This window comes from Gossypium hirsutum, chromosome A08 (assembly GCF_007990345.1).
Source record: "Gossypium hirsutum isolate 1008001.06 chromosome A08, Gossypium_hirsutum_v2.1, whole genome shotgun sequence".
Taxonomy (NCBI): Eukaryota; Viridiplantae; Streptophyta; class Magnoliopsida; order Malvales; family Malvaceae; genus Gossypium; species Gossypium hirsutum.
Genome location: NC_053431.1, coordinates 75,700,264 through 75,724,506, shown reverse-complemented (window position 1 = coordinate 75,724,506; position 24,243 = coordinate 75,700,264). Strand labels below are relative to the sequence as shown.

At 35.7% G+C, this 24,243-nt stretch overlaps 1 non-coding gene across 1 annotated transcript; it reads right to left on the bottom strand.

Annotated features, from left to right (window-relative positions):
* Positions 1–19,808: 19,808 nt before the first annotated feature.
* On the bottom strand, positions 19,809–19,915 carry LOC121205765 (small nucleolar RNA R71). The gene has a single exon (XR_005900840.1). It is a non-coding gene; the product is annotated as a small nucleolar RNA R71 (small nucleolar RNA).
* Positions 19,916–24,243: the final 4,328 nt, after the last annotated feature.

Sequence of the window (24,243 nt, the reverse complement as noted above, 5' to 3'; positions counted from 1 at the left end):
TTTACGGACTTATTTCATTGACTTACACAGTTCATTTTTTTTCCAGACAAGCTAGCTAACTGCATCACAGTCACTTTAAAAATCATATCTCGAGTTCCGAAGCTCGAAAACTGATTCCGTAAATTTTTCCTGAAACTAGACTCATATATCCATCTAAAAATTTTTTTCTAGAATTTTTAATCAGGCAAATTAGTACAGTTTATTAGTTAAAGTCTCCCCTGTTTCAGGGTTCGACTGCTCTGACCTTCATGCATTACAACTTATATATCTCCCTGTACAGGGATTCAATACTTATGCTGTTTGTTTCTAAGGAAACTAGACTCAAAAAGGAATCTATAAATATATGGCATGACTTCTAATTATCTCTGGTTAATTTATAGTGAATTTCCAAAGTCAGATCAGGGGATCCAGAAATCGCTCTGGCCCTGTTCCACGAAAACTTAAATATCTCTTAAAATACGAGTCATATGATCGTTTCGTTTCTTCCATATGAAAGTAGATTCATCAAGGTTCGATTACATAATTTATTCACTATTTAATTCCATTCCTAATATTTTTAGTGATTTTCGAAATTTACATCACTGCTGCTGTCAGCATCTGCCTTTAAGGTAGACTTTACCTATTTCATAGTTTCCATGATTCAACTAGCCCTTTAGCATATATAGCATAAAATATGATCATGATTAACCATTCCAATGGCCAATCATTGCCAAGCATATCCACACCTCTCAATAACCATATACATACAAAATGATTATAACACTATGCTCAAAATACATAAGCCATTTTCGCATGGCTATCCAAATATATACAACACCAAAGTACTTGACTAATAACACAAGGGCAGTCCTATACATGCCATTAGCAGAGTTCAACTAAAAGAGTACCACAAGGGCTTTGATAGTGTGGATGACTTCGACTTTGACAATCCCGAGTCCGATAGCTGACGAACCAAAATCTATAAAATATAGAATCAAAGAAACAGAATAAGCATTTAATGCTTAGTAAGTTTTGAGCAATGAAATTAGGCACAATTGAAGTATAGCATTCATATGACTAAACGGATAATTTCATATACACACATTCTCAAAATCATACCTACTTCACATTACCAACCCTTATACTCATACATAAGAGATCAACTTAACCAAAAGCCGGAAGCTCATTAATCGACTGAGCGAATACTATTTAAAAGGAATCAACTAATCCAATGCATATACGAAACATATCTCATCGTTGGGATTTTACGAGCATATTAATTGAAATTATTACAGCAAGATCGCTCATTCCCAAACCAAGTACCTTTGGGATTTAACCGGATATAGCTACTCGCTTAAATGCCTTCGGGACTTAGCCCGGATATAGTAGTTCGCACAAATGCCTTCGGGACTTAGCCCAGATATAGTAACTCGCACAAATGCCTTCGGGACTTAGCCCGAAATTAGTCACTAGCACAAATGCCTTCGGGACTTAGCCCCGTTATCATCCGAATATTCATGCACATATCAGTAAATCATGACACATCTTTATTTCATTTTCATAACTAGAATTCAAACACAAGTCAATTATTAAGCATTCCCATTTTCGGTTCAATAGCCACATACAAACAGCATGATTTGGTTTGCTTTATGACATGATCTCTATGCACATACGGCTACCCATCATACATATAGACTAATTAACTCAACATATAATTCAAGTAGAATCATTATATCACCGTATATTTGTTATGATTATACGTCATGACTTAATCAAATCGTAAACTAAGTTTCATTACTCGAAAACTTACCTCGGATGTTGTCGAACGATTTCGACAGCTATTTGATCACTTTTTCCTTCCCTTTATCGGATTTAGTTCCCCTTTGCTCTTGAGCTTAATTTAACAATAAATTGATTTAATCATTTGAACATCAAAAAGAGAAACTCAAGGTACTTAACCCATATATACATTAGACATTAGAGTCACATATATATGAAATCATGAATCAACTCAACATATTAGCCCACACTCTCTTTTAGCCGATTATCTAAGCCAAGATAAAAGCATCAATATGCTTGCCTCTAACCAAATACATGCAACACCAATCTACCTCATGTGGCCGAATATGTATGTCTATGTTGAGGCCGATTATATGCTTAATACTTCCTACAAATATGGTTACTTGTATTGACTACATACCATTTTGTTTCAAGTTCAAAACTCGGCTAATACATATATATACACTAGTAATCAAATACTAACATTTGCACTTCACCTTACTACCAATTCTCATCTACTTCCTACCATGGCCGAATGCATCAAGACACCATACCATTTCAATTTTGGTCATGGGTTAAACAAAGAACTTAATGTCTAACTCAAAAATGCTAAAAAGAAAATCCAAGAGTCATCAATCACCATCACATGTATCATTACAAAGCTTCACACTTAGCATGCAAATGACATCAACACAAGTCCACCTTAGCTGAAACTTAACTCATCTTCATGCCTCATCACCACAACATCAAACACCAACCAAGAAGACAACACCCATGGCCGAATATCATCTCCATCTCATAGCAAAGATTTAAACCATGGGCTAGGTAGAACTCAAGCTAACAACTAAAAATATGCATGAATCTCATGGAACAACATCAACATACCTTAGTCTAGTGAACCACTATAGCCGATTTTCTCCAAGCTCTTTTCCTTCTTTTTCTTTCTTCTATTCGGCCAAGTTGAACAACATGAGAACTTTTTCTTCATCATTTTCCTTTTCATTATTTTATTACCATGCTCCTTATTTTATCATTCCTCCCATGAAACACTAACATAGCATGTTTATAATACCTTTTTACCCATAGCATGGCCGGCCACCATCCCAAGTTTTGGGTATTTTGACATGCAAGGACAACATTTTCTAGCATGCATCAATAGGCCACTTTAACATTTACCTAGCACATTTCTAAATTTTTTCACACAAGTCCTATTTAGCAAAATTCACTTACAATTAACAAAATTCAAACATGAAATTTTCACACATGCCTATATACATATAATAAGCATCAAATATAATGGTTAATTATTTTTATGACTCGGTCTTGTGGTCCCGAAACCACTTTCCGACTAGGGTCAATTTAGGGCTGTCACACCTGCGTTTTTTCCTAATTTGCATTTTCCACATTTATTCTTTCATTAACAAAATTTTCACAATCCCACAACAAATTCCTATATAATAACACATTATATCATTCAATCATTCACAAATAAACATCTAAATTCAACCATATGAACTTACCCGGCTGATTTGTAGAAGATATTGAAATTTAGGGACTATTCTGCAACTTTTTCTTTTCCTCGTTCTTCTTTGGATTCTTGATATGATGTAAAATTATGAAAAACCAGCTTTCTCCAGACCTTCTATGACGTTTTGGCTGAGAAAATATGAAGAGATCTCTAGATTTTTCAATTTTTTCCTTATTTTATATGTTAAAATTGTAAAATTTCCAATTTTGCCCTTATTTCCCTTATTTTTCTGCTGATTTTCTTGCCCTTGTCGTCCAGCCTATTCACTTTTAGGCTTAATTGCCCTTTAAATCCTCTTTATTTTAACACTTGAGCTATTTAATCCTTTTATCAAATTTTGCATTTGTTACAATTTAGTCATTTTTATTTAATTGACTACTCAAACGTTAAAATTTCTCAACCAAACTTTAATACTAACTAAATGACACTCCATAAATATTTATAAAAATATTTATGGCTCGGTTTTCAAATTCGAGGTCTCGATACCTCATTTTTTTGACCCGTTTGACCTAATAAATTCTTTTAATTCACTAAATTCACCAATTCACAAATTCTTCTAAATTCTTACTTGACTCATAAATGCTAAATTACTATCTTTTTCAATCTTACTTGTCGGATTTAGTGATCTCAAATCACCATTTCCGACACCACTGAAAATTAGGCCGTTACAACTTTCCCCCCTTTAAAAATTTCGTCCTCGAAATTTGTTACCTGAAAATAGATTTGGATACTGTGATCTCATTGAATCCTCTGTTTCCCATGTTGCTTCCTCCATACCATGTCAATGCCATAATACTTTAACCAATGGTACTCTTTTGTTCCGCAATTCTTTAACTTCACGAGCCAAAATCTTCAATGGTTCTTCTGAATAAGTCATATCTGGTTGAAGCTCAATTTCAATATGAGGAATTACGTGTGAAGGATCTGACCTATACCGTCTTAGCATAGACACATGAAACACATTGCGAATCTTTTCAAGTTCTGGAGGTAAAGCTAACCAATAAGCTACAGGACCAACCCTTTCCACAATTTCATATGACCTTATGAATCTCGGGCTTAATTTTCCTTTTTTACCAAACCGTAACACCTTTTTCCACGGTGAAACTTTTAAAAATACTCGATCACCCACTGCATATTCTATGTCTCTTCGTTTTAAATCTGCATATGACTTCTGACAGTCTGAAGCAACTTTTAGACTATCTCGAATAATCCGGACTTTTTCTTCAGTTTCCCGAATCAAATCAACCCCAACTATTTTTGATTCACTCAATTCAGACCAACACAATGGAGTCTTGCATTTTCTACCATACAGAGCCTCAAATGATGCCATTTTTATACTAGACTGATAGCTATTATTGTAAGCAAACTAAGCCAACGGTAAATACCTTTCCCAACTGTCACCAAACTCGAGTATACAACATCTTAACATATCTTCTAAAATTTGAATCACTCGCTCTGACTGTCCATCTGTTTGAGGATGAAATGCTGTACTAAAATTCAATTTGGTACCTAAAGCTTCTTACAGTTTATTATAAAATCTCGAAGTAAACCTTGGATCCCGATCCGAAATGATAGATATTGGAACTCCATATAGTCTCACAATCTCTGACACATACAATTCTGCTAACCTCTTAAGTGAAAAATCTATTTTGACTGGAATAAAATGTGCTGACTTTGTCAATCTATCAACAACCACCCATATCGAATCTTTCTTCCTTGGAGTCATAGGCAATCCTGACACAAAATCCATTGTAACATGCTCCCACTTGCATTCAGAAATCATAATGGGTTGTAATAAACCCGTTGACACTTGATGCTCTGCTTTAACTTGCTGGCAAATCAAACATTTTGCAATAAATTCTGAAACTTCTCTTTTCATACCAAGCCACCAATATGTCTTTTTCAGATCACCATACATTTTTGTACTACACGGATGAATAGAATACATACTATTATGTGTTTCCGAAAGAATATAATTCTTCAAATCAGAATTATTTGGAACACAAATCCTATTATGATAACGCAACTTACCTTCATCATCAATACTGAACTCTGAATCTAAATTATCTTGAACCATTTGTCGTTTCAACACCAATTTTGGATCTTCATTCTGCAGCTTCTGAATTTGTTGAAGGAACAAGGATGACTTTCGACTAAGTGCATCAGCAACTACATTAGCTTTCCCTGGATGATAGTCAATAACCAAATCATAGTCTTTCAGCAGCTCTAACCACCGTCTCTGTCTTAAGTTCAGTTCCTTCTGAGTCATTAAGTATTTCAAACTTTTGTGATCCGTATAAATATAACACTTCTCACCATATAAATAGTGTCTCCAAATTTTTAAAGCAAAAACAATTGCAGCTAACTCAAGATCATGTGTAGGGTAGTTCTTTTCATGTGGTTTTAACTATCGTGAAGCATAAGCCACCACTTTTCCTGACTGCATTAACACACAACCCAAACCACTTAAAGATGCATCACTGTACACAACATACGGTATACTTGATTTTGGTTGAGTCAAGACTGGAGCTTCTGTTAGCATTTTCTTTAACTGATCAAAACTCTGCTGACATTCATCAGACCACACAAAATCAACATTCTTCTATAATAAACAAGTCATTGGTGAAGTAATCATGGAAAATTTTTTTACAAAACGGTGATAAGATCCTGCTAATCCCAGAAAACTTCGAACTTCAGTTAAATTCTTCGGTGTTTTCCAATTCACCACTGCTGAAATTTTACTTGGATCCACACGAATTCCTTCAGCTGATACAATATGACCCAGAAATCCAACCTCATGAAGCCAAAACTCACATTTATTAAATTTTGCATATAACTGCTTTCATCTCAAAGTCTGTAGTACAATTCTCAAGTGCTATGCATATTTGGATTCTGTCTTTGAGTAGACCAATATGTCATCAATAAATACCACCACAAATCTATCCAAATAATGCTAAAAATTTGATTCATTAAATCCATAAATGTAGCAGGGGCATTTGTTAAACCAAAAGACATTACTAAAAATTCGTAGTGACCATACCGAGTTCAAAAAGCAGTCTTTGGCACATCACACTCTTTAACCTTCAACTGATAATACCCAGATCTAAGGTTTATCTTTGAGAACACTGCAGCACCTTTCAGTTGATCAAACAAATCATCGATACGAGGTAATGGATATTTATTTTTAATTGTTACCTTGTTCAACTGTCTGTAATCAATACACAATCGCAACGAGCCATCTTTCTTTTTTAAAAATAAGACAGGTGAGCCCTAAGGTGATGTACTCGGTCTGATGAACCCTTTATCCAATAACTCTTGCAACTGTGTCTTTAACTCTTTTAACTCAGCTGGTGCCATTCTATACGGTGTTATTGATATCGGAGCTGTACCCGAAATTACATCAATTGTGAATTCAACCTCACGATCTGGGGGTAAACCAGGTAATTCCTCAGGAAACACATCAGTAAACTCATTAACAACTGGCAATTGTTCCATCTTCAATTCAGAACCTCGAGCATCAAGAATATAAGCTAAAAATGCTTCATTACCCTTCCAAATCAATTTCTGAGCTGCAAAGGCTGAAATAATTCTAATATCATTCTTTTTATCCCCAAACTCAGCTGAAACTATTTCCCCTGTCTGACATTTTAAATCAATCCATTTTTCTCTACAATTCACTATGGCATCGTGTTTAATCAACCAATCCATTCCAAGAATAACATCAAATTCTCGGAAAGGTAACAACATTAACTCAGCAGATAATTCACATCCTTGTATTTTCAGTGGACAATTCCGACATATTAAATTAACTAACACACTTTGCCCTAGAGGATTAGTGACTTGTACATCAAGGTCAGTGGACTCAACAGTCATTTTCTTTTTTGACACTAATGCAGTGCAAATATATGAATGCGTAGATCCAGGATCAATTAAAGCATACACAGAATCATAAAAAAGATAGAAATTACCAGCTATCACATCTGGTGCAGAAGCTTCTTCCCTTGCCCAGATAGCATATGTACGTGCAGGTGCTCTTGTTTCTGATCGGGCTGCAGTATCTCTCGTTCCCGAACGAACAGTCCCAGCAGCACTGCTTTGACCTGAACGTTTATTTTTTTGAGGAGTATTTGCTTTCTTCTCCCCTTGTTCTCTGTCTTCTTTTAACAATTGAGGACAGTCCCAAATAAAATGATCAGTTCCACCACATTTATAGCAAGCTCCGGTTCTTCCCCAACATTCACCAATATGAAATCTACCACAATTTTTGCATCTAGGTCTCAGAATATTTTGCACACTACTAGCACTAGCTGCTGGTTTATTAGTTACTTCGACATCTCATTGAGCTATTTTATTTTGATTCGATCGTTCCAAAATTGTAACAGGTCAACTAGAATCATCTCTGAACTTTTTAGCTGGAAAAGTCGAAGTTGGTCTAGAGAAACTTCTTTTGTATACCTCTTTACCTCTTCTTTCTCTTTGCATCTTTCTGTTATACACTTCTTCCATCTTTTGAGCTTGATCAGACAGAACCACAAATTCTCGAATCTTTGTGCCTCCAATCATCATTCTGATTTCACCATTAAGCCCTGCTTCGAATCTAATGCACATTTCTTCCTCTGTTGGTACAACATCCCGAGCATATCTACTAAGATACACAAATTCTCTTTCATATTCGACCACTATTTTATTCCCTTGTCGAAGATCAAGAAATTCCCTTTTCTTCTTATCTAAATATCTTTTTCCCACATACTTCTTTTTAAACTCATTTTGGAAGAATTCTAGGTAAGTTTATCTGCAGGTACCACTGCTTCAATAGTTTCCCACCAATTATACGCTTCTTCTTTCAATAGTGAAACCGCACACCTCAGATAGTCCTCCGAAGAACACATCATCTGTTTAAAAACTCTCTCCAACCTCTTTAACTAATACTCTGCTTTAATTGGATCATCGTCCGATCTCCCTCAAAATTCTTCAGCTCTAAACTTTCTGAGTTTCTCAATCAGTGTTCTTTTACTAGATTCATCTATTAAAGGAGAAGCAACCGGGGTTATAACTGGTGGTACAGTAGGGGGAGGAGGAGGTTTTTGTGCTTGACTGCTTCCTTGTATTGTTTCACGATACCATTGATTCATTAACCCGTAAATCATATTTTTAAATTCTTCCTCTCTCATCAAAGAAATCAAAACATTACCACTTGTTCCCTGCTCAGAAGTTTGTATTCTACTATTAACTTCCTCTTCTTGACCAGCACCCTCGAGTTTATCGGACATCTTTACAATCTATAACAAAAATTAGTAGTTAGATCGGATCATTCACATCACACTATCACAGATTTATATGGCATGTATTTCTAAACACTTTACACATCACATTCATTCTGAGAATCGACTAAACCAAAGCTATGATACCAAAAAATGTAACACCCCTAACTCACATCCGTCATCGGAATAGGGTTATAAGATGTTAGCGAAGTTTACAGAATAATTATACAAAAATCCCATTATTTACCTATATTCATATCAAAGCTAACCACTCAAGTCATAGTCACTAAATTATTTATATCTAGAGTTACAGAACTCCAAACTAAGATCCGCTAATTTTCCCCAAAACTACACTCATGTATCTTCCTACCATAAAATTTTTAGGATTTTTGGTTTAGCCAATAAATATAGTTTATTCTTTAAATTCTCCCCTGTTTCACTGCTCAACAGTTCTGACCACTCTTCACTAAAATTTTATTATCTTTTTGTACAGGATTCAAATAATGTTTTGGATTATTTCTCATAAAAATAGACTCATTGAGGAATCTAATCATATAAATTATGTCTCATAATTATTTTTGTACAATTTTTAATGATTTTTACAAGTCAGAACAGGGGAGCTCGAAATCACTCTGACCTTATCTCACAAAAATTCAAATATCTCCTGATATGAAAGTCTTTTGCTTACATCGTTTCTTCTATGTGAAGCTAGATTCAATAGGATTTAATTTCATATCTTATTCAACCTCTAATTATATTTTCATAATTTATGGTGAATTTTCAAATTCAAACTACTGCTACTAACCAAAAACTGTTTTAGTACAAAATATTGTTAACTAGTTTATAACATCTTTACTTCAGTTCATTTAAACTCTATACATGCCATATAAATCTTTAAACATAAAAAAGGCTACCGGAATTGATCTGGATAGTGTGCCTTGTTGTGTTGATCCGATCTACCAACTTCACTTCAATTCAATCTACATAAAAATATCAAACACACACAAGTAAGCTTATTGAAGCTTAGTAAGTTCATAGGTTTAAAAGTAATGCTTACCAAACATAATATTTCCAAACAATACCAAAACATTTACTAAGTTTCTTGCCATTCACAACCACCGTTATAATACTTCACATAGTTGAGCTCAACATTAACAACTACTCAATCTCTTTCATTTGGTTCACTTCTCTTGTATTTCTTATTATCAAATTAGGAAACGACTTACGAAATTGAGTACATCGTTGTTCAGTGCCACGATTCATAAACTCCGTATGGTTTTCCTCATTGAAATACCATACCTACATTTTACAACTCGGTATAGGAAATGGAATACCTACATTTCTTAACTCAGTATTGATTTGATAATACCATACCTACATTTCACAACTCAGTATGGATGATACCATACCTACATTTCACACTTCGCCATGGAACAATCATGGTCTTATCCGTCAATTCATCACATGTCACGATACGAACGTACTCAATTCCTGCGTTTTTTCCTAATTTGCATTTTCCACATTTATTCTTTCATTAACAAAATTTTCACAATCCCACAACAAATTCCCATGTAATAACACATTATATCATTCAATCATTCACAAATAAACATCTAAATTCAACCATATGAACTTACCCGACTGATTTGTAAAAGATATTGAAATTTAGGGACTATTCTGCAACTTTTTCTTTTCCTCGTTCCTCTTTGGATTCTTGATATGATGTAAAACTATGAAAAACTAGATTTCTACAGACCTTCTATGGCATTTTGGCTGAGAAAATATGAAGAGATCTCTAGATTTTTCAATTTTGTCCTTATTTTATATGTTAAAATTGTAAAATTTCCAATTTTGCCCTTATTTCCCTTATTTTTCTGTTGATTTTCTTGCCCTTGCCTCCAGCCTATTCACTTTTAGGCTTAATTTCCCTTTAAATTCTCTTTATTTTAACACTTGAGCTATTTAATCCTTCTAGCAAATTTTGCATTTGTTACAATTTAGTCCTTTTTATTTAATTGACTACCCAAACGTTAAAATATCTGAACCAAACTTTAATACTAACTAAATGACACTTTGTAAATATTTATAAAAATATTTATGGCTTGGTTTTCAAATTTGAGGTCTCGATACCTCATTTTTTTGACCCGTTTGACCTAATAAATTCTTTTAATTCACTAAATTCACCAATTCACGAATTCTTCTAAATTCTTAGTTGAATCATAAATGTTAAATTGCTATCTTGTTCAATCTTACTTGTTGGATTTAGTGATCTCAAATCACCATTTTTGACACCACTGAAAATTAGGCCGTTAAACTTGGCACATCCAGAACAAGCCGGTGGTGCTGAGGAAGTGGGAGCCTAATCTTCAGAGATTGGATTCTCCCTTGACAATATGCCGATTTGGGTTCAGTTAAGTCTAGTCCCTTTAGAGTTTTTTACTCAAAAGGGGCTTAGGTACATTGCAAGTGTGCTAGTTATTTTATTTTTACATGGATAATATCACAACTTTGCAACAATGTCTTGCTTATGTGAATGTGGTGTGTCTTGAGATTTCTATTGATTTTTAACTCCCTCATTTTATTAATTTTAAATCGCATGATGGTTAATTTGTTTCTATTGGAGTTGAAGTACTATGGCTGCCGATGCGTTGTTTACAGTGCCAATATTTTAGTCATTATGGTAAGCACTGTTCTAAGAAGAATGAGGTGAAAGTTTGAAGGGTTAAGCAAGATGGTGTAGAACTACTCAGATTTTTGTTCCTGAAAAATCCGTTGCAGTTCGAAATGAGAGTGCTCTTGATGGAGGTGCAGCTTTGACTTCAACTTTTGAAGTCTCCTTTAAAGGTAAAGCCGTGGTTGTGGATCTTTCCCCTACTCTTAAACAGAAGCATGTTAGTCTTACGGGATCTAGTAATAGATTTGAGGCTTTAAGTGTTGAGCTTGAGGATTCTAATGATGTAGTTGCTGATGATATTGATGTTAAGCAATGTGTTGTTGTTGATGATAATCAAACTGAAAAACTTGAGTTTTTTCCTCGGAAGCCTTGGTTAGCCTCACTGACAGTAGCTCCTTTTGTAAGATCACTTTGACAAAGGTAAGAAGAAGATGAATAATTCTCCTGTTAAAGGACGAGAAAAAAGATGTGGTAAGAGAGATGGTAAGGGAGGTGCACATTCACTTCATGTTCCATAATTATTCTCTTTTGGAATATTAGGGGGTTTAATAATCCTCTAAAGTAAAAACTTGTAGTTGATAGGTTAGTTAGATTGAAGATCGATGTTTGTTGTTTGTTGGAAACTAGAGTTAAGTGTAATAATGCTTTGATTATTTTAGGGAAGTATTTTTAGGGGTGGAACTCTATTTCCAATTATGATCATTTTGTTAATGGTCGAATTTAACTTAATTGGAAGAGTGCTTGTATTATGGATGTGTTGTATGTCTTTGGTTAATGTATTATATGCAGTGTGGAAGTGCAACATCAGAAAGTTTTCTTTTTAGCTGTTTATGCTTGTAATGATGGTGTTTCTCTTTGAGAGCCATGGCCTCACTTGTGTTCTATGAGTGGCCAGGTTGGTGATGCTCCATGGTTGTTGGGTGGTGACCTTAATGTCACGCTTTTGCTTGAGGAGAGTTATTCTTTCGATAGTTCTCAGTATCTTACTATTGGTATGAAGGACTTTCAAGCTTTTGTTAGGGAGATTGAAGTCTTTGCTCATGCTTATTTTGGTCATGTTTTTACTTGGTCTAATCATCAATTAGATAGGCCGATTGCGAAGAAGCTTGATAGAGTTCTTGTTAATGCAGCTTGATTGCGATTTCTGCCTCATTCACGGGTTGAGTTTGCTACTCTTGGTTGTTTGTATCATTGTCCTTGTATTGTCTGGTTGGAAAGACCTATGCAATCCTTGCCGAAGCCTTTTCTGTTCTCTAATTTTTGGGCTAAGTATGATAGGTTTTTGCAGCTTGTTGGTAAATCTTGGCAGCCTATTGTGGTAAGTGATCCTTTGTTGAAGTTATTTACCAATCTTAAGAGACTGAAGCCTATCTTAAAGATGCTTAACATTGAGGCTTTTGGTAATATTTCTGCTCAAGTTAAGGCTAAGGCTGAGGAGTTGGAGAACTTGCAATTTGCTTTGTTGTGAGTTGATCTAGTTAGAAATGGTTATATTGATCAGGTAAGAGTTGATCTTTGGTTTTGCAAGAGGCCGAAGCATGTTTTTATTGGCAAAAAGCTCGGGTGCAGTGGATTAGGGAAGGGGATCAAAGCACTAAATTTTTTCATAGTATTGTTGCAATTAAGAGGAATAAACACACTGTTACTTCTCGCTTTGATGTAGTAGGTAATCGGTTGGAATCTTTGGATCAAATTTTTGCAGAGATTTTGGGGTTTTATCAAAATCTTCTTAGCGCAGTTGATTCCAATGTTGTTGGGTGGTCAGATTCTTTGGTTTAGAAGTTACTGCCTAAACTGTCTAATGATGGTCATTATGTGTTAACTAGCCCTATTATCAATGAGGAGATAAAGTCAACTATTTTTGGGCAGGGGAATGAGAAAGCCCCTAGTCCTAACGGTTTCATAGCTTTTTTCTTCAAATCTGCATGAGGTATAGTGGGGCATGATTTTCTTGAGACTATTCAGTATTTTTTTTGCATCCTCTACTCTTTTGGCTTCCTTTAATGCTACTTCAATTTCTTTGGTTCCTAAATGTGATAATCGTAGCAATGTAAAGGATTTTTGGCCTATTTCTTGTTGCAGTGTTGCTTATAAGTGCATAACCAAGTTTTGGTTAATAGAATTACTCATTTTCTACCTACTTTGATTTCTAATAGTCAAAGTGCCTTTGTTAGAGGGCGTAGTATGTGACAGCCCTAAAGTGACCCTAGTCGGAAAGCGGTTTCGGGACCGCTAAACCGAGTCACCAAATTATTTGAATGTGATATTTATTGTCTAAAATATGTGATTATGAAGGTGTGAAAGTTTTAGGCTTCGATTTAGTAAATTGCATGTGAATTTAGTCAAAAGGACTTATGGGTGACATTTTTGAAATGTGATAGGCTAATCCACAAGGACCTAATAGTGCATGTAATCAAAAGGGAGGACTTGCATGTCAATTTCCCCCCCTAATATGTAGTGGCCGGCCATGAGCATGTGTGGACAAGATGTTATGGCTAAAAACATGTCATAAACATGTTGGGGTAATGCATTATGTAAGGATTAATAAAATAAAGAGCATGGGCAATAAAATATTAGTGTTAGTAGGATGAGAAACAAAAAAAAAAGAAGAAAGGATGTGTGTGATTGTCCCCCCATTGCCGTGAGTGGAAGGAAAGAAAAACAAAAAAAAATGTTCATCCTTTGGTTCATCCTTGGCCGAAAATTTTAAGGAAGAAGGAAGGAGTTCTTGCTTCATGTTTGGTTTGGAAGAGGATTAGGAGGAGGTTTGGCCATACTTGTATCTAGATTAAGCTCAAGAGCTTAGAGGACCACAGTTGGATAAGGGAAAGGAAAAAGTGATCGAATAGCTGTCGAAATCGCTCGACCACATCCGAGGAAGGTTCTTGAGTAATAGAGCTTAAATTATGATTTGATTAGATCATGTTTTAAGCAAATCAAAATCATGCTCTTTGTGTGTGGCTATTGAGCCGAAATTGCAAGAGTGATAAGTGTCTTGTGTTTGAGTTTTGCTAATGAAAATGAAATACGAATGTGTCATGATTTATTGTTAAATGTGCATGGTTATTCGAATGATGTCCGGGCTAAGTCCCGAAGGCTTTGTGCTAAGTGACCATATCCGGACTAAGATCCGAAGGCATTTGTGCGAGATACTAACCCGAAGGCATTGGTGCAGTTACGAAATCCGGGTTAAGTCCCGAAGGCATTTGTGCGAGTTACTATAACCGGGCTATGTCCCGAAGGCATTTGAACGAGTAGCTATATCCGGTTAAATTCCGAAGGTACGTGATTTGGGAATGAATGATCTTGCTGTAAAAATTTCAGTTAATACGCTTGTAACATCCCAACATTGAGGTATGTTTCGTATGTGCTTTGAATTAGTTGAGCCCTTACAAATAAGTATTCGCTCAGTTGATAAATGAGCTACCGGCCTTTGGCTAAATTGATCTTTGTGTATGAATATAAGGGTTGGTAATGTGAAGTAAGTATGATATTGAAATTTTGTGCATATGAAATTATCTGTTTAGCTTCATGAATGCTATACTTTGGTTGTGTCTAAATTCTTTGCTCAAAACTTACTAAGCATTTAATGCTTACTCCGTTTCTTTGATTCTCTGTTTTATAGATTTTGGTTCTTCAGCTATCGGACTCGGGATTTTGAAGTTGAAGTCACCCACACTATCAAAGCTCCTTTTGGTATACTTTTAGTTGAACTTTGAAATGGCATGTATAGGACTACCCTTTTTGTTGTGGGTCATGGACCCTTTGGATTTGTATAATTTTGGATAGCCATGCGAAAATGGCTTATATATGTTTGAGCATAATGTTATAATCATTTGGTATGGATATGGTTATTGAGAGGTGTGGATATGCTTAACAAGGATTGGCCATGGGAATGGTTAATCACTATCATAATTTGTGCTATTATGCTAAAAGGGCTAGTTGAATCATGGAAACTATGAAATAGGTAAAGTCTACCTTAAAGGCAGATGCTGATAGCAGCAGTGATGTTGATTTGGAAAATTACTAAAAATAGTAGGAATGGAATTAAATAGTTAATAAATTATGTAAACGAACCTTGATGAATCTATTTTCATAGGAAAGTAACGAAACATTCATATGAACAGTATATTATGAGATGCTAAAGTTTTCGTGAGACAGGGTCAGAACGGTTTCTGGATCCCCTGATCTGACTTTGGAAATTCATTATAAATTAACCAGATACATTTAGAAGTCACGCCATATATTTATAGATTCCCCTTTGAGTCTAGTTTCTATAGAAACAAACGGCATCAGTATTGAAGCCCTGTACAGGGAGATATCCAAATCGTAATGCATGAAGGTCAGTGTAGTCGCACCCTGTAACAGGGGAGACTTTAACTAATAAACTGTACTAATTGGCCTGACCAAAAATTCTAGAAAAAAATATGTAGATGGACATATGAGTCTAGTTTCAGGGAAAAATTACGAAACTGATTTTTGAGTTTTATAACTAAAGATATGATTTTTAAGGTGACAGTGACACAGTTAGCCAACTGCCTGGAAATTTTTAAAATGGACTGTAAAAGTAAATGAATTAAGTCGGTTAGCACCTTGTGTTCGACTCCGGCAACGGTCTCGGGTACGGGGTGTTACATAGTATCACTAATAATACCATGTTGGATCATGAGCTAATGCGAGGGTATGGTAGTAGACATATTTATCTTATATGTACCTTGAAGGTTGATCTTCAAAAGGCGTTTGATTATTTGTACTAGGGTTTTTTACTTTCAATACTTAGAGCTCAAGGGTTCCCTGAAAAGTTCTTGAAATGGATTGAAGTTTGTTTAACTACACCTCGATTCTTTATATCACTTAATGGAAGCTTTATTGGGTTCTTTTGAGGGAGGAAAGGTATTAGGCAGGGAGATCCTTTCTCTCCTTACCTTTTTGTGCTTGCAATGGATGTGTTATCCAAGTTATTTGATGTTGCTACCATAAATGCTCTCTTCAAGTATCATCCTAAGTGCCTTCGAGTGCGGTTGACTTATCTAATGTTTGTCGATGATCTTCTTATTTTTCTAAGGGTACTACTGATTCGATGGGTAATGTTTATTGTGTTCTTCAGCAATTTTATTTACTTTTTGGGTTGCAACTCAACGCATCTAAAAGTGAATTGTTTGTTGTTGGGGTGTCTCAATAGGAGTTAGCTCTCATTACTACTTGCATAAGGTTTAAAGTTGGTAGGCTACAAGTGAGGTACCTTGGTGTTCCTCTTGTTTCTCGAATGTTGTCTCAGTCTAATTGTGTTGTTTTAACCAATAGGATTCTGGGCAGGATTCAAGGGAGGTCTACTAAGCACTTGAGTTATGCTAGTAGACTGTAACTCATTAAAGTTGTGATCTTTAGTGTGCAAGCCTATTAAAGTTGTCAATTTCTAATTCCTAAGAATGTTCTTAAGAAGGTTTATCAATACTGTCTTAGCTTCTTTTAAAAAGGGAAGGTTGGCTCAGGTCGAGGGGCTCGTGTTTGTTAGAAGGCGATTTGTTTACCTAAATCTGAGGAGGGCTTGAGACTAAAAAATGTGATAGAATGAATCAAACTTATATTTTGCAGCTTATCCGTGCCTTACTTGTAGGAGAAGGGTCTCTTTGGATTGCTTAGGTTAGTGAATATGTGTTAAAAGGTAGGGTTTTTCTAAATGTAACTCCTACGTTAATAAGTAGATAGAATTGGCGAAGGATGCTTAAGTTGAAGCCTTTGGTTACTGTCACTTCTTAATAGTTTGCTAATACTAAAATGAGTACTTCTTGTTTGTGGGAGACAATTAGAACTCGTGGTATGAAGGTGGAATGATGCCATTTACTATGGTTCCCTTTACATATTCCCAAGCATTCTTTTATTGATTGAATGGTCATTTTTAATAGACTCTCAACCCAAGATCGTTTACTTGCTTTTAGGATTTTGATTGATACTTGTTGCTTCTTCTTTTTTTTGTATGGATGCTGCAGAAAGACATGACTACATTTTCTTTGAATGTAGTTTTTCAAGAAAGGTGTGGCAATCAATTTTGCGCCTTTGCTCCATTCATAGGGCTGTGGGAAGTTGCAGGCAAGAGTTAGCTTGGGCGATATTGAAACTTAAAGGAAAGTTCTTGCTTGTTGCTATACTCAAGCTTGATTGGAGTGCATATTTGTATGTGATATGGAGACAGAGGAACAAGAGGTATTTTGGTGTATCTTTCTTGATTTAAGATGCTGTCCTGATGCAGATTAAAGAGATTGTGCAAGCTTGCTTAGGAAGAATACCAATCAATAGAATTGATCTTGTTAATGTTTCAATTTGTGCTTCTTAGGGTATCGTTGGTTAATTTGTTTGTATAGCTTAAAGTTACTGTACAATATTTTTTTGTTCTTTTGTAGTAGTTTAACTGCATTCTTGGATGAATGAATTTCATCATTCATCCAAAAAAATCGCTCTACCTTTTTTATATTAAGGAAGGGTTAAAAAAATACAGCAACTGTGATAAACTGTAATTTATACATATTTCTATCCCATGCTTAGCACATTTTATGGATGATTTTTCCTTAAAATTGGTGAATTCGATGATCCTAATGCCTTAATTTCATATTTTATACTTAGGTGAGCATAGGAGAGTGAAAGGAACGAGAAATAGGCCAAAAATGGAGAAAATGGGCCAACGTATGAAATCAACACGACCCAGACCTCCTCACACGGGAAGACCAAATGGCCATGTCAATTTGGCAGAATCGAAGCACGACTCACACGGGTGGACCACACACCCATGCATATTTAACAGGCTTGACCACGGCCTGAAGTAATCGCACATGGGCGTGTCCCTACCGAGCCCAAGTTTAGTCCAATTCGGAAAAGGCCAATTTTGAGGGTTCTTAGGCATTCCAAAGCCTATAAATACACCCTAGAGGAGGAGGAAAGAGGACACAGAGGGAAGGAGGCAGGGAACTGCTCAAGGAAAGCCGATTGATCCATTTCAAATGCCGGATTCATCATTAAGACTGAAGATCTCCCCTCAATTTCCCTTCAGGAGTTTTGAGTTTTTCTTTATGTTTTGTATTCATTATTCTTCTGAGATGTTTACCTTTTTAGTTATAAACTAAAACCCCTAAATACCTAAGGGGAATGAAACCTAAGACAAATCTTGTTATTATTATCTGAATTGTATGATAAATATTTGACTTGTTCTTAATTATGTGTTCTTAATTCTTGTCTTGATATTCTGGGATATTGATTCAAGTTAAGCTCTTATTTAGAGGATGAATAGACCCTGTCTAAGAGTACATTTGTCATAATTAAGCGGAGTTGGTTGAACGCCTAGAGATAGGGTGACAAGATTTTGCCGGATTAGGGTGAAACCTAATAAGGGGTTCCATAGATAGAGTTAATGCAACCCTAGGGAGTTAATTAGAAAGAGATTTCAATTATTCAACCTAGGGTTAGACGTTGTTAGTCTCGTAAGGGATAATAATATAGCTTAGGGATTTCTACAGATCAAGTCAAATGAATAAATCGTCCGATTCAGAGTCAACTAACAAGTGAAGTCTAGGTGGATTTTTCCTTAGGTATTGTCTTAATTCAATCGTTTTTCCAAAAGTAATTCCTCAATTCTATTTTCTGTGAATTTTTAGTTTAGTTAATTAGTTAGTTAAAAAACAAACCTCATTATTCTTAGGCTAGATAATAAAAAGACAGTCATTACCAGTACTTTTAGTTCCTTTGGGTTTGATCCAGTCTTGCTAAAGCTATACTATTGTTCGATAGGTACACTTGCCTTCATCGTAATAATAGTTAGTTTCAAGAACGATTCATTATAAATATTTAAAACCTGTCACGAATATCACGTATCAAGTTTTTGGCACCGTTGCTGGGGAACTAAGATATTAGGAACACTTGATTTTTATTACTTTAGCCATTTACTTTTACTGCAATTGAAATTTTATTCTAATTTTTATTACTAGTTCTTTTTTTTCCTTTTTTCTGGCAGGTTCCTATAGTTTATGACTAGAAGAAACCCGCCAGGACCATTACTTTTTGACAGTGAGATCGATTGCACAGTTCGTAGAAACCAAAGAGAAATAAGGCGAAGCTTAAGATACACAGAGAACGAGTAAGAGGATGATATTCAAACCACAACCAAGGAGATGGCTGAAAACCAAGAAAAACTGATACCTCCTCTGATTGCTGTTAATCAGAATCCTGCTCCGCTCATTATGTATGATTATGCTAAACCTAATTTAACAGGAACTGAGTCAAGTATAGTTAGACCTGCTATTGCTGCAAATAATTTTGAACTAGAACCTAACACAATTCAAATGATACAACAGTTTGTTCAGTTTGATGGTTTATAGGACATGGATCCCAACACTCACTTGACAAATTTCATAGAATTTTGCGATACATTTAAAATCAATGGCATTCTGATGATGCCATACGTCTTCAGTTGTTTCCCTTTCCGTTAAGGATTAAGGCTAAATAGTGGTTGAACTCGTTACCATGAGGGTCAATCACTACTTGGGAACAAATGACCGAAAATTTTTTATTAAAATATTTTCCACCGGTTAAAACAGCCAAATTACGTAATGATATCTCTTCTTTTGTGCAGATGGATTTAGAAACACTCTACGATGCATGGGAGAGATACAAGGACCTTTTGAGAAGGTGCCCTCACCATGGGTTACCGTTTTGGCTACAGTTTCAAACATTCCATAATGGCCTGAATCCTTCGACTCGACAGATGATTGATGCAGCCGCTGGAGGAACTATCAATAATAAGACACTTGAGGCGGCTTACGAATTTATTGAGGAGATGTCACTGGATAACTATCAGTGGCAAGTTATGAGAACAAAGCCGACGAAAGCAGCTGGTGTTTTCAACCTCGACGCGGTTACTATACTATCTAACCAAGTAGAACTCTTAAATAAACAGATTGACAGTTTGTGTGGTTCTATTCAGGTACATCCAGTGATGAGGTGCGATTTGAATGGAGGAGGAGCATGTACATAATATCAACCCTTCAACCCTAGCATCGAGGAGGAACAAGTCTAATATATGGGTAACAATAACTCTAGAACCCAAAATAACCCATATAGTAACACTTATAATGTAGGTTGGAGGAACCATCCCAATTTCTCGTGGGGCAGTCAAGGAAATCAAAGGCCACAACATCTTCCGGGCTTTCAACAACCACCTTACCAACAAGAAAAGAAGCCGAACCTTGAGAAGATACTAACCAAATTCATCTTGGTGTCAAAAACTCGTTATTAGAATACTGAGATAGCACTCAAAAATCAATAAGCATCGATCCAAGGGCTCGAAACTCAGATTGGACAGCTTGCCAAGTTGATTTCTGAACAACCACAAGGTAGCTTGCCAAGCAATACAGAATCTAACCCAAGGGAGCAACTCAACACGATTACTAGTCAAGATGAGGAAGGGTTAGTTACACTTGAACCAGAACCAAGGCAAGAAACTGAGATAAGCAAAGGTAAAAGTAAGGTAGACCACAATGAGCAGAAATCGGTAAGTACAGAATACAAACCTTGTATCCCATACCCTAATGCGACAAGGAAAGACCGCTCAAATGAACAATTTGGTAAATTCCTTAAACTTTTAAAGAAAATACATATTAACTTACTGTTTATCGAAGCTCTATCGCAGATGCCAAACGCAATGAAATTTTTAAAGGACGTTTTAGCAAATAAGCGGAAGTTGGACGAGGCTTCACATATGAAGCTAAACACAGTTTGCTAAGCTATTCTACAAAATAAGCTACCTAAAAATTGAAAGATCCAGGGAGTTTTACAATTCCCTGCTTAATTGGTAGTTTAGATGTTAATAATGCATTAGCTGATTTAGGGACTAGTATTAACGTCATGCCTTACAAGATGTTTAAACAATTAGGTCTTGGGAAACCCAAACAGACTAGGATGAGCATTCAATTAGTAGATAAAACTATAAGGTTTCCTAGGGGTATTATTGAAGATGTGCTACTTAAAATCGATAAATTTATATTTCCCGTTGACTTCGTTGTTCTAGACATAGAAGAGGATAGAAACACTCCTTTGATTTTAGGAAGACCCTTTTTAGCAACTAGTAGAATGATTATTTATGTTGGCACAGGTGAGCTCACACTTCGTGTGGGAGACGGAACAATCACCCTTCAAGCTCGCAATTCCGTCAGCACATCAAAAATTGAAGGTGATTGTCTAAACCATTCTACCAAAATTGACAATATGGTGCAACCTACTTTGCAGGAAATGAGTTTGAAGGAAGTACATGAGCCATTTTCAAGCAATAGTGGAGGACCTATTCATGAAGAATGAAGGCTACAAATCGAGGAGCTAGATGAACGACGGGCACATAAATCGAGAACACACGATAAACCAAAACTATGCCAGAACGAGCTCAATACCTCACCAAATCAACTTAAGGTTGGAGATAAAGTTTCCTTAGATGCCGCAGATCCTCACATTGACACTGCCAAACCGAATGAAGATATTCCTCTTACGCACTTAGCATTTTTCCATTTGGTACAGTCGAGGTAAGTTATCCCAAATTTGGCACTTTTAAGGTAAACAATACCCGCCTAAAACCTTATTTTGATAAGATTCACAGCAGGAATGAGGAGTATAAACTCCTCGATCCACCATGACCATTCAATGGAAAGGTAAGTCGAGCTTAGACTTTAAAATTTAGTTTTAACATCTAACATACTAACTGACTCATGGAACGCAAGCTTTCGAAAGCACACACGGCTTAGGACCGTGTAGAAATAGGGCAAAAATTTTCCCCAGCACGGGCTACGATAAGTAGCCACGGCCGTGTGACATGGCTGTGGGCGAAACTGCCAAAATAAGACGGGCGTGTAACACGCCCGTGTTTTGAAACCGTGAGTAAACCTATCAATTTAACAAGGGCGTGCGCCTGCCAACACGGGTGTGGGAGAAGCGAATGGAGATCGACACAGCCATGCAACATGGTCGTGTACACCAAAGCGCCTAATTTACGGACGAAATGAGCTTAGAGCACACGGGCGTGCGCCACAGCCGTGTGCCCCAATTTCTCTATAAACACCTATTATTTATTTTATTTTTATCTCTATATTTTGAAATTATTTTATTTATTTATTTCCTTTTAATACTATTTTATCCTGAGTTTTTACAATTTTTATTCTTCGGCTATTTCATTACGAGTAATTATGCTTCAGTATACCTCTTAATGAGTTCCTGATTTTATCACAGTCAAAAAAAGCTCCAAAGCTCATCCTCGCATATGGACTAATGAACCTTTACCACCACCAAAGTATCCTCCTTCACCCTCACGCCGATTATTCTCCAAAACTTCAGTTCAAGGAAATTCATTCATCACTCAGGAAGTTTCATTTCTCTCCCTATCTTATTTTTATATTCTTTTCTATTTATCTATCTTCGTACATTGAGGGCAATGTACATCTTAAGTGTGGGGGGTATTCATTGCACTATCAGAAAAATCCCTGAATGATTCCTTGTTCTCTTGAAACGCTCTCATATCATGTTTTGGATAAATTTTGATTGATTTATGACTTTTATTGATATATCTTGAACTAAGACATAGGCATTTATGTATTGATTGTTTAAACTTTAAGACATTAAGGAATCAAGCATGATAAGTTGATTTTTGAAGAATTAAAAACTTTTAGGTTTTTTCCCTAAGTTTAGGTATTTTCTTGAGTTGGAATTCACAAGTTTCAACATAAAAAACCATAATTTTTGTGAGATCTTGAGCCTTTAGAGCATCTATTATTTCTTTCATGCTCACTTTCATTATGAGTGTATCAGTATTGAATTGTTATTCTAGAACTTGCTTGATTATGCATGTCAAGACCACACCATTTGATTTGATATGTCAAAATGATAAAGGCACTTAGGTTTGACCTACTCACTCCACAAAAGCCTACCTTCACAATTAACCCTTAGTGAACCCCCTTGAGCCTAACAACCCATTCATTGATGTACCCTCAATATTAACCCAGAACTCATTATTGTTGAAATCCCCTAAATTAATTTGATCCCTATTTTTATCGGGATTTGAGTTGGAATAGTTGCTTAGCTATGTTTCATTCTATTTTGTAATTTGACTTGTTTTTAAAATATATATATAAATATATATTTATATAGACATGTATACATTTTAGTAGTAGTGATCTTCTGAGCTAAAAAGTTAAATTCCATATTCTGAGAAAAAGCTCTATTGTATGCAATTGATGACTAGCCATTTTTTTAGCTAGACAATTTTTCAATTCAATCTCGATTCTAACATTTTCTTTCAGCTTGTGACCACACCCCCTAACCAAAGCCACGTTACAACCCTCTAAAGACCTTTTGATTGATGTTTCATCTCAATTTATAGTGGTGGAGATTTGATTTCATGCAAGCCTATGGTAATGACTTTTCATTATTAACTATTGAGTGCTGCATTTATTGTCCTTAATCACCTCGAGTGATTTGAGTGAATCTTTATTGAGGATGTGAAACTCTGTGACATTTTGAATCAAAGGTAATTATTTAAACAAGGGGAGACACCTATGTTTTCATGATAAAATACTCAACTTGGAATGTTTGAAACTTTCATGTTCTTTCAGTTGAATTTTCAATGTATGATTACCTATGAATTATTTTGAGATATTATCGATAGAAATTATAAGTTGAGAAGAATTTATTTTGATTATGATTTGAGGATTTTGCTTGAGGACAAGAAAATGCTTAAGTGTGGGGGTATTTGATAAACCGTATGCATATTTCTATCCCATGCTTAGCACATTTTATGGATGATTTGTCCTTAAAACTGGTGAATTCGATGCTCCTAATACCTTAATTCCATATTTTATACTTAGGTGAGCATAGGAGAGTGAAAGGAACGAGAAACGGGCCAAAAAACGGAGAAAATAGGCCAACGTACGAAATCAACACGGCCTGGACCTCCTCACACGGGAAGACCACACGGCCGTGTCAATTTGGCAAAATCG